The sequence below is a fragment of the Canis lupus genome, chromosome 3 (genome assembly GCF_003254725.2).
Source record: "Canis lupus dingo isolate Sandy chromosome 3, ASM325472v2, whole genome shotgun sequence".
Taxonomy (NCBI): Eukaryota; Metazoa; Chordata; class Mammalia; order Carnivora; family Canidae; genus Canis; species Canis lupus.
The window spans coordinates 16,143,812-16,157,712 of NC_064245.1; the positions used below are offsets into that span (position 1 = coordinate 16,143,812).

Consider the following 13,901-nt stretch of genomic DNA (forward strand, 5'->3'; position numbering starts at 1 on the left):
CTCCTAATTCAGACCATGCGCCTTCATCAAGAGGTCATGTTCTACTCTGCTCTGGTGACTCCAGAAAGACATTCTGTTTTTTGTTCTCCCATACAGCTAATTATTGGGTAGGAAGACCTGGTTAAAAGGATAAGAAAACAGGTGGTGGAAACATAGCTATAGGTTAAACACTTTATTTAATCACTTCCTGACTAAATGAGGGATAATCTTTCCAAATTAGGTAAGGAGATTTTTTTTTTTTAAGATTTTACTTATTTATTCATGAGAGAGACACACAGAAAGAGGCAGAGACAGGCAGAAGGAGAAGCAGGCTCCCTATGGGGAGCCTGATGTAAGACTCAATCCCAGGACCCCAGGAACAGGACCTGAACCAAAGACAGACACTCAACCACTGAGCCACGTAAGGAGATTTCTAACTTCTGCAAAAATTCCATCATACTTGTAACTACACAAGTAGTTGTTCAGATTCATGGAAAATTCAACTAACGTTTTAGAGGAGCATCTAACCTAAGGCCCGAATATTATTTCTTTAGGCTAAAAAGTATAATTTAGTAGGTACTTCATAGTTATAGGTATGTTTCCTATGACTAGGTATCCTGATAATCATTGTTGTAATTTCCTATAATATTGTTCATATGTTCATATATCATTTGAAGTTTCTTCTTTGTTTTATAATTATATTGCAGACTGTTTTTGTTTTTATTTTTAGACCTTGAGCCCCCACCCCAGGAGTAGAAGTGAGTAACATAATAGTTGCTCAGTTAAAAATAATCTTTCAACAAACATTTACTGTTTAGGAAATACAATATTATCACTGCCTTTACAGAAGTGGTGTGTTACAGAGTAGATAAATTTAGACTGTGACTTCTGAATAATCGTGACCATCTTTTGAAATAGGTCATATTAAGTAAAGAATTAAACCAGATTCTTCTTTGAAATTGAGAGAGAAAATTATTTTATTATGATCCATCAGAAAAAGCAAGCATTTTTGCTTTAAAAATAAAGACATACTTTGTTGACAGAACTCAAATGGAAGTATATAATAAGTCACTAAAAATAATAGACCAAACTTTTAAAAAACTTGAGTGATTGATGTTGAAGCACACAAAATCTAGTCAAAAGGGAAGTCCCAGAAATCTTTAGAATCATATAATAACACATACACAGTTTCAGTTAGGGACATCCTTACACTTAAAGTTCTAGTGTTTATACCATAATGAGAACTCCTACGTATAATTATTACTTAATATTTGTGGAAGATAATGAACTCTCTTTCACATTAAGCTATGTTCCTCTTTAAATATTGGATCTGTGAGGTTTTACTGATATGCATGTTAGGCTATGCACTAGTAGGTTCACCTCTGCTCTGTTCAAATCACAGAATGAATGGAAACCATAAACTGAGCATATACTGTATCAGTTAAAGATTTACCAAATGAGTTCCCGTGGTTTCCCTCTCTCCCAAAATGCATTCCCTTATTTTGGAAAAGATCTCTGAAGCGGAATGCATCCTGGCCTTTAGGCCTGAGGGTACATTATTTCAAGCATATCAGGCTGCCTGGTCTAGTGCCTTTTACATGGGAAACATCTAAAGACCCTGTTCCCTCACAAAGATTTTAGTAAAAATCCAAATGAAATTGATTCCTCCTTCGGCTTTGTTTTGATTTGGGAGATAGGAGTTCTGACTTATTTATTCTCTTACATTGTTTTAGCTCACTTGGCTAAACACAAGGAAGAAGTCACCACAAATTGTTTGTTTACATAAATTGACACTGTCTTTTTAAAATCATGTGCTGGGTTTCCTTTTTATTAAAAAAAATGTTATTGCAAATCCGTTAGTAGGTACTATTTAAGATCTATTTTAAGATGTGAGGTCTATTAATTACTGAAATTCATGTAATATCAAAATAATGGTCTCTTGCAAATGTTTAAACTGTCATAAGTTCACAGGGCTAACTTAAATGAGTCTAAGTAGAGTGCTCCATTAATCAGATGAATGCCATATGTCAACTTCTAATGAATTTTTAAAAAAATCCCACACTTTCTTGATTTTCTCCCTTTAATTTGTAAATAGAGTTGCGTATCATACCTTGAACTTCAAAGGTAGATCTGTTGGTTTATCAATTCAAGTGTTATATCAGATTGTAGAGGTGATTTCCCTCCTTTGGGAATGTCATTTGGTGATTTTCTAATTAATGCACTACCATGAGCGAAGGCGACAGATTAACTATAGCATGAGCAGGAACATGCTAATTCTTCACCGAAACTCTCAACAGTTGAGTCACATGCAGTTCCAATTATTTTGCATGTTTGGCAATCTTTCTTCCCCGGTGGAACAATAAACATTAACTCATTACTGTGAAAGAAGCTTATGAAAACATGGTTGACATAAATTACTCTCTATTAAAAATTTTTTATTACAATACCAGTTTTCCTTTTTGCAACGTGATAGAGTTGCATTTTATTTTTAAAAGGACATGATCAAACATTCTCCACAAATATTCCAAATTTGCTGTGGGCCACTAAAATGTCAGATCTCTGATAGTTTTATTAATTCATTCATTTTCAAGATGATATACAAAACAGAGAGGAGAGTGGGATATATTATAATCTGAAATTTAGAACTTGAACAGAGACTTCTTAAGGGTACTAAGGGGGTGACTTTAAAAAATCACAATGCCTTTGTGTCTCAAATTTGTTTTCCAATGCCAAACATTCCTAGAAATACTTAAATTATAAACTCAATGTCCTTGTATTTACAACTATGGTAGTTTTAACATGGGTAGTTCATGCCACATTTTTCCCTTTTTTGGTTTTACTGAAAACACAGATAAGATCATTGGACATCTCTGCAGCCTTTTTAGAGGCAAAGCTGACGTCCGGGAAGGCTTTGGTGGGCGGCCTCCGCTGTCCAGGCCCCCTTGTGAAGGAACCTTCTGTCCTGCAGTGGGATCGCAGCTTCTTGGAAAGGGGAGCCATTTATCACAGTCCTAAATGAAAGCATTCTTTGAACACAAATGTCTTTTTCTCCCTTTGTCTAATTACTGAGAGGAAAAGTGAGAAGGAAATGTCAAAACAGAGAAACAGTGGTGTATAGAGAGAGCAGCCACTCTGGAGCTCAACCGGCTTTTGTGAGGGTCTGGGCGATTTGTCAAATGGTTGTGGCATAAGTCAAGCTCTGAGGTTGAAAGGTCTTGACCTAAGGAGTCCTGGAATCAGACAGTGTAAGCAAGGGGTCCGCTAGAATTTTCAGCTGTAGTGGAGATGAACAATAATGGGAGCTGGACATAACAAAACCTCATTTGCATAATTCAGGTAAGTAATTTTATTGAAACTGACAAGGATGTGACAGGCTAAGAAAGAGACGAGAACACACTCTTGCTGGGAACCACTAAAGCTCCTCAGTTAGGTATGTGAAAATAAATGACAGCTAATCTCTTCACTAAAAAATCTGTAAACAATGCTATTTTACCCAGGACTCACCCATGACCTTTTGTAGAGCTGGCTATAGATTCTTTAGTTTAGTCTTCCAGAATATAACAAATAGAATGGACCAAATTTAAATTATGTTTTAGCCTTTAACTCATAAAAATTACTCCCCTGAATAGGAGATCCTTCCAAGGCAGGTCTACATGAAGAGAGAGTAGCAACTTTTGTAAGTGGATGGTTATCAAAGATTTGAGATCCATACTATAAAAAACCTTATTTTTGCTTAAAACAGTTTTTTTGGGGGGAGAAATTTTAACTCGGGTAGCTTGTACTACGAATCTAAAAAAGTGGAATGCCTTTAACACTTGAGCTTGCTGATATATGTTCAAGAGATTATATTAATCTTTACCAGCTGATCTTTTCAGCTGTTTTTGTCTTTCTGCTTCACAAGGTGTGGATTTCAAGACATGAATTTAGTATTGATACATAATTTTAAAAACTGGAATATTTAATGCCTAACTAATAAATGCTGTTTTTGAATTTTGATAAAATCTTATGACATCAGCAAAATCTACAAATTAGATTTTATGTGGCCTGGATATACCTATCCATAAAAAAAAAAAAAAGCAGTAGAAATGGTAAGGTTATCAGTAAAAGGATTTCCTTATTTTAGATAAGAGAAACGAAATTCTTAAAAGCACTCTCTCTGTCCTATATTTGGCTTTGCTTTTATGTGTGGATCACCAGGAGATAGCTACATATCTTTTGTAAATCCAGGCTGCTCACCAGTCATTGGTGACTTTTATAGGCAAGGGCAGTAATGGATGGAAATAGTAATCAGGGTAGAGGAGAATGCTACTCAAACCTAGTTTGCCAGAGGAGAACCATGTCTGCTGTGCCCTTCAAAGATGAAAAAAATATGAAACCTACTTAGTCAGATACGAGTAGCAAAATCTCTAAGATTTTCTGGGTAGCAAATACACAAATACTCTTTCTGCAGTATATGGAACACATATATAGTTTGACCAAAATGTGGATCATTCCATCGAATGGGAAGCAGTTGAGAGTTCTGGCTAGATCAAATGTGGATCTCAGTATTATAAGCAGTCTAATGCATAATTCATGAGGCTTAATGAATATTCCAATTCATGACAGCCAACTGGCTCCATAGGTCACACCTCCTAGTCTCATATAAATAAAGAATGAGATACTGGAAAGCATACCAGCTGAACCAAACTGAGTGCCAAAAACATGCATATTAATGAGGCACTATAATAGATACTTGACTCTTTGGAAGTGCCTATATTGGTTTCCAGCTACAGAGGGAAAGAAAGTTCACAATGTACCTTTAAACACACCATACTGTGTACCATAAAATGCAGCTCTTTCTATGAAATATGGAATGAAATTACACTGATGTGATTTCAGATTCAGTCATTAACTCCATAACATCCTCTGACACTTCCATCAACACTGAAACATTCTGGAAAGATCCCTACCCCCTGCTCCCATGTTCCTTTGCAAGACTCAACTTGGTAACTAGGGAGAGGAAGTCCTTCAACAGTGCTGTTCTTTTATGTGTTCTGTTTAGTCCTTGGATCAGGATGAATGGTAGCTCAGATGAATGCATTTGTGCCATTTTTCTTGGCCCCAGACTATGTTTCCTCACTACCATGACATCTGAACAGAAGGAGAAAACATCTCCCTTTTGTAGCAGGCTAATTTAATTTGTACCTTCCACCTAGGGGTAAATATGTTTGTCTGTCTGTCTGAACTTTTTGCCTACTTTCTTTTCTCACGGGAAACCCTACTGAGTCGAAAGCAGGAAATTGCTTAGTGCTTTAACTTTATTTTAAAGTAATTTAATTTTAAGTCTTCTCACACCCACCCTAAAGTGAAGCAACTGTTGGAACCCCCTCGGGATACCCTTAATGACTTCTGCATGTCTCCCGTGTCACAGATGTCAAAGGCTTGTTGTTTCGGAGGTATTTTATCTTTCGGAATAGATGGTTTAAAAGAGATTGCTTTGGGTTTTACCCACAGAAGATGTGCATTTGTTTTAAAAGAATGAAGAAAAAAATCTTGCGGCTTTTACATTGACTCACATCCTTCCAAATCCATATTACAAGTTATTGATTTTTACTTGATCTTAAGTTGATCTTGGGCATTATTTGTGGCTTGACCTGTTTGATGTAGAATTTGTCAAAGATTTCAAGTAGACTACCAAAAAACACAAAATAGCAGTAATTCATTACTCAAGAACTATGAAATGTCTAAGCATTTGATCTGAATATTGTTACTGTTTCTCAGGGCCTCTTGAATGAGCCTCTCAAATGAAAGTTATGGCAAAGAGCAAATAGTGTATTTATTAATAAAACCTTTTGAATAGAGGAGAATTTCTTGCTTACATGAAATGTACTTCTCAAAACACAATTTAGTTTCTTTTAATTGTAATAGTTTTCAAATGAACTATAGGAAAAATATTGCTGTTTTCTTTTGTTTATGAGAACACATTCTCATACTTTTATCTCTAAATACCACTTTTAATAGAGATATAACCACAATTAATAATTTCACATTATAAGAAATAAGATATTTTTGACATTTCATTATAAGCAGGGCTTGTTTAAAAGAGAAAAATAGTGCTCGCTTCGGCAGCACATATACTAAAAGAGAAAAATAACTTTGTTAAAATTATGTTATTAATTCCTATTAAGTGTAAAAGACCATTCTGAAATATATTATTAGCTTATAATACAGGAACCTTTAACTACTCATGGCCAGACCACTCTTAGTTTTTGGTACCATACCATGATAAGTTATATTTTCATGCATATAATTTAGAAAGAGTGTCAATAATAGTAATAATGTTAATGACAAAATTCTATTAGTTGAGCTTGAATTCTTAACTGTATAAGTTAGTTGACAAGATAATTCAATGCATTAAAAGGATTTTATGTAATTGAATGAATACTTTTGAAAATTTCTTATATTAAAATATTTAAATATCTTCACATGAAGCTGCATATTTAAAAACACATGGACATATATGGCTTTTTCTGAAGAATTCTCAACTGTAAGAGTATTACAGTTGGGTATAAGAATTTTTCAGTGCCTCCAGAAAGTCTGAGTTTTGCACTTCAGATCTATGTTTCTTCAAAATATGTCAAAACATTTTCAATTCTAAAATTTTCATTGGACAACTTTATTTCTAAAGCATTACTTCTGATAGGGAAGCCAAATATAATTAGTATGATTTATATTAACAGAAATTTGAGAATTTGATTCATTGCTAGAGAAGTTTTTCATCTTTTTGGGGACTCTAAACTGGCACAAATTGCTGCAGAAGAAGAGAGGTGTCTCTGGTACAATAATGTGGCATTTCCAACTGAATCCAAAATTGTGCATGAAGGCTAGCCACTAGTACATTAGAATCTGAACCTGGAATTGGCAAGGCATATCTGTAAATGGCCAGGAATAAATAATTTAGGCTTTGGAAGTTACATATGGCCTCTGTCACATATTTCTCGTTGTTTTGTTTTTTGTACAGCCCTTTAAAATTTTGAAAACCATCCTTAGACTGAGGGCCATGCAAAAACAGGCCACAGGCCACAGGCTGGACTTGGATCAAAGACCCTAGTTTGTTGACTCCTAATCTAAAGTTTTAAAACCTGGTCTAATGTTGCAAAACATCTTCTTATCCTCAGACATATCGTTACACAGATGATCATTTCAAGTGCACGATTTCTTTTTTATTTTATACTCTACTATAATTTGTGGAAGAATATCTTATCTATAAGGCTTTATATATTTATTCTATTTGGAGGACTTAAAATTTTTAACTTCTAGTACTTAAAACAGTCCAACAACCACTATCATATTTCTTACCTATACATGATATTCTTTTATCAGCTGAAATTGTTGTAGTGGTGGCAATGGGGGGTCTGGACAACTTTCAACAAAGCCTTAGCTTTTCTACATTGCTGCAAAGTGAATGATTCTATGTAAACATTTCTCCAATTAACTTTAAGAGAAAATACTACAAGGTACCAATACTATATGCATTTCACTTGTGGAATTTTTCTTTAACACACATTTTAAGCCAAAGTCTTTTAATTTGAAATAACACAAGATGTCAAAGAATTCAGGATATTTTTTCCAGCAATTATTTCAAGTATATCAGTAAAATATAGTTTCTCTAATCTTTAAACTAATATGATGTGGATTCCCTCTGACATACCCAAAATAGTAGGTCTACAAAGGCAAAGCTCTCCTCTTTGTAAAAATGCTTTTTTTTAAATTAAAGTATCTGGATGAAGTGGGGATTATCTTTAAAATATCAAAATGCATTTTCCAGCCTGCCTTCCCCACCTTCATCATTAACACAGTGCATACTTAATGACTGTGTTTTGGGGCCAAATTTTCTTTAATCCTACCACAGTTTATTTCCACATTGCCTGTCTCTCCCAGGTTCTACACTCATCCCATTCCCATGATTCTCTTTCACAGTGCCTGGGGATGGGACTGCTCACCAAACAAATGCAGAATGTGAAATAGATTCACCGGGTGATGAGGGGGAAGATATTTTTGCCTTTAGGCAGGTTGTTATTTTAAATGCGGCGCTAAAGATATTATTTCATTTTACAGTGGTACTTAGGCCCTAACATTTTGTCTTAATACAAAAGAGATCATGGTCTAATGGCCACAGGGTTGATTCCTACCAACAGGAGAAATGCAAAGGCTACTCAGACCCTGCTGGAGGCAGTAGGGAATAAGAAAGGGGATGATCTAAGGGGGAGTCTTTACCTTAGAAGTATAAGAACCATTTAGCATCAGGCAAAGAACTATAAGGATGAATATTTAGTTGGTGGCTTATCCACAACCTTTGCTTTTTTCAACAAAGGTTATTTTGTGCCTACCATACATATGCCAGGGGTGGCTTTTTGGCTCCAGGGATATAACATGAAAAAGATCGTCTTTGCCCTTAAGTATCTCTGAATCCTTTCTTCCATCTTGATTGGCTTTTTTTCCACACTTTTTCAAATCATATCTCTATAGTCATCACAAAGGCCCCCAGATCCTAAAATATGTAAAATTTACTTCAAGTCCTGTAAATGTCATGGTCGTTCAGATTCAGTACTTATTGTCATCATCAGTGAATTTGGCTGTTTCTCCCACTAACTAGAATAGGAGTTTAGAAATCCCCTGATCTTCATTAAAAAATGTATGCATAGGTCCACAGGTGCACTATTCTGTCAAAGGACCCCTAGCTTTTTCCTGTGTCTCAGAATCCCATAAGCCAGAAGAGATTAAGAAACAGTGAAATAGACTCTCATTACTTAAAGGCTTTACTTCTTTGCCACGAGAAATATGGTAGTATTGTGAAAATAACATTATCGCACCTAATAAAACTAAAACTTATTCCTGAATATCATCTCATACCTGATCCATTTTCAATTCCCAGATATACTCCAAATATGCTTTGCACCATGCACCCTGTCCTTCAGTACCTTTTTGATGATGCTCTCGCTTGCTGAATGGTTACCAGCAGGCATTTCCCACGCTGGTGGGAATACTCTGTTCCCTTGGTTCCTTGTGTGAAAGAGTTGTTTTGAAGTTGATGAAATGAACTTTTAATAGCAGGATCAAATAGCCTTTTTTTTTTTTTTTTTTGTCAGATAAGGCAATGAATTCATCTGTGACAGAAGTAGAGGCACTGGACAATACAGAGATTTGGAATTACAGTGCCACCTATCCTGTACTCAAATATATTATTCCTGTAACATGATTGTCCAAAGTGGCTGAGGACAGAGTTAGAGGACTTCTTTGAGATTAAAAAAAACAGGATGTATGACTGTCTTTTTTTTTTTTTGCTTCCTTTTTAATAATTATTTGATATTTGACAATATGGGTTTAAACTTGCTTTCACTATAGCATTCCACTTTATTGAAAGGCTCAGAAGAAAAAAAAACACTTGATTTATTCATCCCATCTCTTCTTTTAGTATACATAATAAATACATGATTATATCAATACCGACACCCATACACATGACACAAAATAAACAAGTGCATATAAAATTACTTACAGATTTGTTAATTTTCACTGCCAACCAGTACCAGAATATTTTTGGTACCGCCAGACTAATCCAGCCTCTACAAACAGTGTGGAGAGATTGATAGATTTTTAGATATTGGCATATGTACATTTATAGCTATTGACAAAGCTTAACTCTTTTCAAGAACATTCCAACTAATATTGGCATTCTGTTTTATCCGTTGACACTCAACATGATGTACTGTGGAAGACTTTAAGACTTTCACTGTTTGACTAAGCTTTACAGTCATTAATGTTTAATCACTTACAATTCAGTAAGCATTGTACTTTCATTTTTTATGTGGCTTGTTTATCTATGTAAAGTAAATCAACAGAGCCTTCCTGATAGGCTCCCAGTACGTTTATAATCAGTCCCTTTAGTGATCAGTGATGAATACGGACACAACTATTTGGAATTACTTCCTTGTTTTATATAGATTCTGAATTCAATATCCCTTTCACAACAATTATGATAAAAGTGAATTCTAGCCAAACTCTCCAAATCCATGAACATCTTGGTGGCGGGAGAGCAAAGATAATATTATCTTTTACCCCCCTAATGTACTGTTTAAAATGTGTTGTATGTTCACGCACTATTTCTGTACTATAAAAAAATGGTTACATTAAACAATATTTTGGACAAAAGAGACTTTTAGCCATCGAGAGAGTCAAAATTTCATAGTATTCATCCTTAAGGGCAAGTACAACTCACTCCCTGCAATGGTTACCCCGAGGAAACAATGACGGAACCTTGAACCATAGTTCTGCACATGCCACTGCGATGAATGCACACTATTGTGTCATCATCATCAGGACACTAGTGAGAGACAAAATGCACTTGGCCAAGGCCAGGGGAAATGGAGACACAAAGAACCCAATTCAAGCAAAGCATAGTGGGTAGAGGGCACATTTGTCGAATTTTAACAGACTCCTGGCATTTGTATTTACTCTTTGTTTACATTTGGGCTTTTGCAGAAATGCTGAAGTGATTTTGCAAGTCCTCACTGTATATCGAGAAACTGAAAATGTAGATAGATAAAAGCACAATTTGTTACTTAAGAAAATGTATTAATGTTCCCAGAAATATTTTTTAAAACTGGTTTCAAAGAAACTAAGAAACAATTGGAGACTATTCATATAACAAATAAAAATGTCATTTTCTTTTTACAGTTCTCCAAATGGAAAAATACAGTTCTGTTTTTCCCTTTCGTGAAACTGGCCCAAAGTGTGAACAAACAAGCCACGACCAGGCTGACAGGTACTCAGTTATACTTTACTGCCGTTAGAGTGCCACCATCGTGTCCAATATCACATTCTCCATTCATCTGTCTATATTTGCAAGAGAAAAGATTCTCATGTGTAGCTCTTTTTTTAAAAAAAAAAGTTTGAATGCATTGTTTATTCTGTACTGTCTATTTTGAATACATCTTCATCTTTTATTGGCATATAATTCATGGTCACTGAAGATGGCAAGAAGATAGGTCAGTAATGCAAAAAATCAGAAAATTAGATCCATTGTAACCTTCGAGAGAATTAGGTAAAAGGCTGAGCCAGAGTGTCTGTGTGCTGACTGAAAGGGTGGCCGTAACTGAAATGCCCAGAAGGGAATGGCACAGCTGGCTTCCTGCTGCCCCCACCGGGTTAGGCTGGGGAGCAAAGTTGCCTGGAGTTGTCCTACTGCGTTCACTTCAGCTTCAGTGCATAGAGCTGCCTGGGAAGTCAGCTGCCAGGGTCAGACATAGGGCCCATTCTTGGAGGCCATTCTCTGGATTCCCAGGCTGATTTTGCAAGGGCCTTTACACGTGGCAATGCCTTACCTCATGTGCTTGCTGCTTTTGCAGACGTGGGTTTCCGAGGCGCATCTATGACTCCTGTTGTGTGCCAGTATGGATTAATTTTTCTGTCTGATTCCTCTGGATCAGTGCATCTCAGACTTGTGTGCATCAGCAAGTCCTGGGAGTTTGTTAGCAATGCAGATTCCTAGGTTCAGATGGGTGTGGTTAGGACGTAGGTTATCACTGGGCCTCATTTTGAGAAATCACTATCCTATCCATGGTGGTAAATAGAAATTTCTTTTAGATTTCTCTTTTCAGTTCATTTGTGAAAAGTCGTATCACTTATCTGGAACACTGGAAAGCATCCCAGATAATAATTAAATCTTTTCTAATATAGACTAAAACACCGATGGAAGTCACATTAAAATAATTTTGTTCTGCATAATGATGAAGCAGTGGAGCATTCCCTCATTATACAGGGAACAGATTCGGTAAGTCACACATGTGGGAGAGGTCTGAAACTCTAAGGAAGTACATTATATGTCACCAGATCATGGCTCTTTGACTAGTCACTTATTAGTGCTGAGGAGGAGTGAATTTTTTTTTCTCTTATTTGTTTGTTCATCTTGCTAGGCTAATACAGTGTCATGGTTGGTTTAATTTTTATTTCTTTTATTACTAAAGAAATTACATAGTTCTTTTGCTAATTGGTCATTTGTATTCCTGCTTCTTTAGATTGTAGTATGTATCATTTGCCCAATTTTTCTCTTTCCCATGGAGGCATTAGAGTTGACTATTGGTCTGAAAGAGGTCTCAGTACACTTATTGTATTTGTTGACAATTTTTACTTCTCTTAGATTTTAAAATGGCATAGCAGACATTGCTAACTAAACCAAGATGAAGTTTTAGAATCATTTTAGCACGTCAATCAGACTGCAAAAGATAGGCATTTTACTCAAACTAAAACAACCTATTTAATATTCCTGTTATAGTTTTAATTTTTGTGTTACTTTTCAGTGGTTTTGTAATTAAGTAGCATTTTAAAAATGCACTTAAAGTAATTTTCCTGGGAATTATCTTTTTTCTTTAAATTTGTAGAACTCTTTGGAAAATCATTCTGGCCCTGGAGTCTTTTGTAGGATATATATATTCTCTGTCCAATAATTCCAAGTAGTTTAAGACATTGCAGGTTTACTTCTGCAGTTTGCTATGTCTGTTGACTATTGTCTGGTTTTGCTTTTAACGGTGACTGGTTCCTGAGGTTACTACCCTGGGACCACTTTAAATTAATTTTAACCTTCTTTCTTCTGTGTTCTAAAAGAACACAGTCAGTGGCAGTTTCGGATACATAAAACTAAGTTCATCAAGTATAGATATAAAAATTCAAATTCTCATATTCAAAACTCAGCGTAAAATTTCAGGCAATTTATTAGACTTCTCTGGGCCTGTAGACATACTGGCCTCCTTGCTGTTCTTGAAAATGACTTAAGTCCACTTCAGCATCATGGCCTTGCACTTCCTATTCCTTCCTCTTAAAATGATCTTACCATAGGCTTCACATGCATGGTTCACCCTATCTTTTCACTGAGGTCTCTGCTCAAATTTCATCTCCTAAGAGAGTTCTAAAAAGATTCTCTATCCATGTAGTATTCTGCTTCATTTTTTAATACCATTTTTTCATTACTTATCAATTCTTCTATAAAATGTAATTTGTAATTATATGTATTGACTTGTCCCCCTTTCTATGTGTTATATGTACAGTGGTGTCCCCACTCTTAAAACATTTATTGAATTAATGTATAAGTAAATCTAAAGTAGTAAACTTAAATTCTATTTAGATCTCTTTTAAAATAGTTTTTATTTTCAAATATCACCAATATGAGATAATATCAGCATAATAGGAGACTGAGCAATAAGTATGAACATCCTGAGTATAAATTTATCTTGGTTCCTTGAAACTTAACCAAATTGTGAATAGTAATAAAAAACTAATAATAATTAAATTGTTAATAATTCATTAACACCTACTTAATATAATCACTAAGATAATTATTAGATAATCATCCTTTCTTCTTGTACATAAAATCTTCAATTCAGTGCTCTGAGCACTATCTGTACACCTGCAGAAAAGACTACTGATTATTCAATTACAGCCCAATTGTTGCCTTTGTTTAAAGAAAGGACCACTTCCTCATTTCGTATAGATATAAGCTATGTTGGCCCAGTTCATTTCCCAGAAGCAAACTGAAATGTAATACTTGACAATGGGTTACGTAGGCTACTCAAATTCTTGCTTGTATTATCTTTTTATGATTGGCTTTTTTCTTTCAGCTCATCAAATAGAGATTGATTTCTCAGAACTACTTAATATTTGGATGATGGTGCAATGATCATGTTTTCTGACAGTTTACTATTTATGTGTATTGCATGTGTGTGTGAGTTGTGGATAAAAATATTGGAGAAATAATCTCTCTCAATATATTTATGTATGTGTATATACATATATGTCTTATTTCTGCATTTTTGTCTGATAATGAATGCTATTACTATTCCATTCTATGAACTCTATTCTCTAAACCCCCTATTTGATTGCCTTTATTA

General features: G+C 35.1%; 1 long non-coding RNA gene across 3 annotated transcripts in view; it reads left to right on the forward strand.

Annotated features, from left to right (window-relative positions):
• LOC112653364 (uncharacterized) overlaps positions 1 to 13,901 on the forward strand; it is a 175,703-nt gene that overhangs the window by 44,079 nt on the left and 117,723 nt on the right. For all 3 annotated transcript variants that reach the window (XR_004814428.2, XR_007409714.1, XR_004814431.2), the window contains 2 exons: positions 10,696 to 10,783; positions 11,698 to 11,791. This is a non-coding gene — a long non-coding RNA (uncharacterized LOC112653364). The remainder of the gene's footprint in view (positions 1 to 10,695; positions 10,784 to 11,697; positions 11,792 to 13,901) is intronic.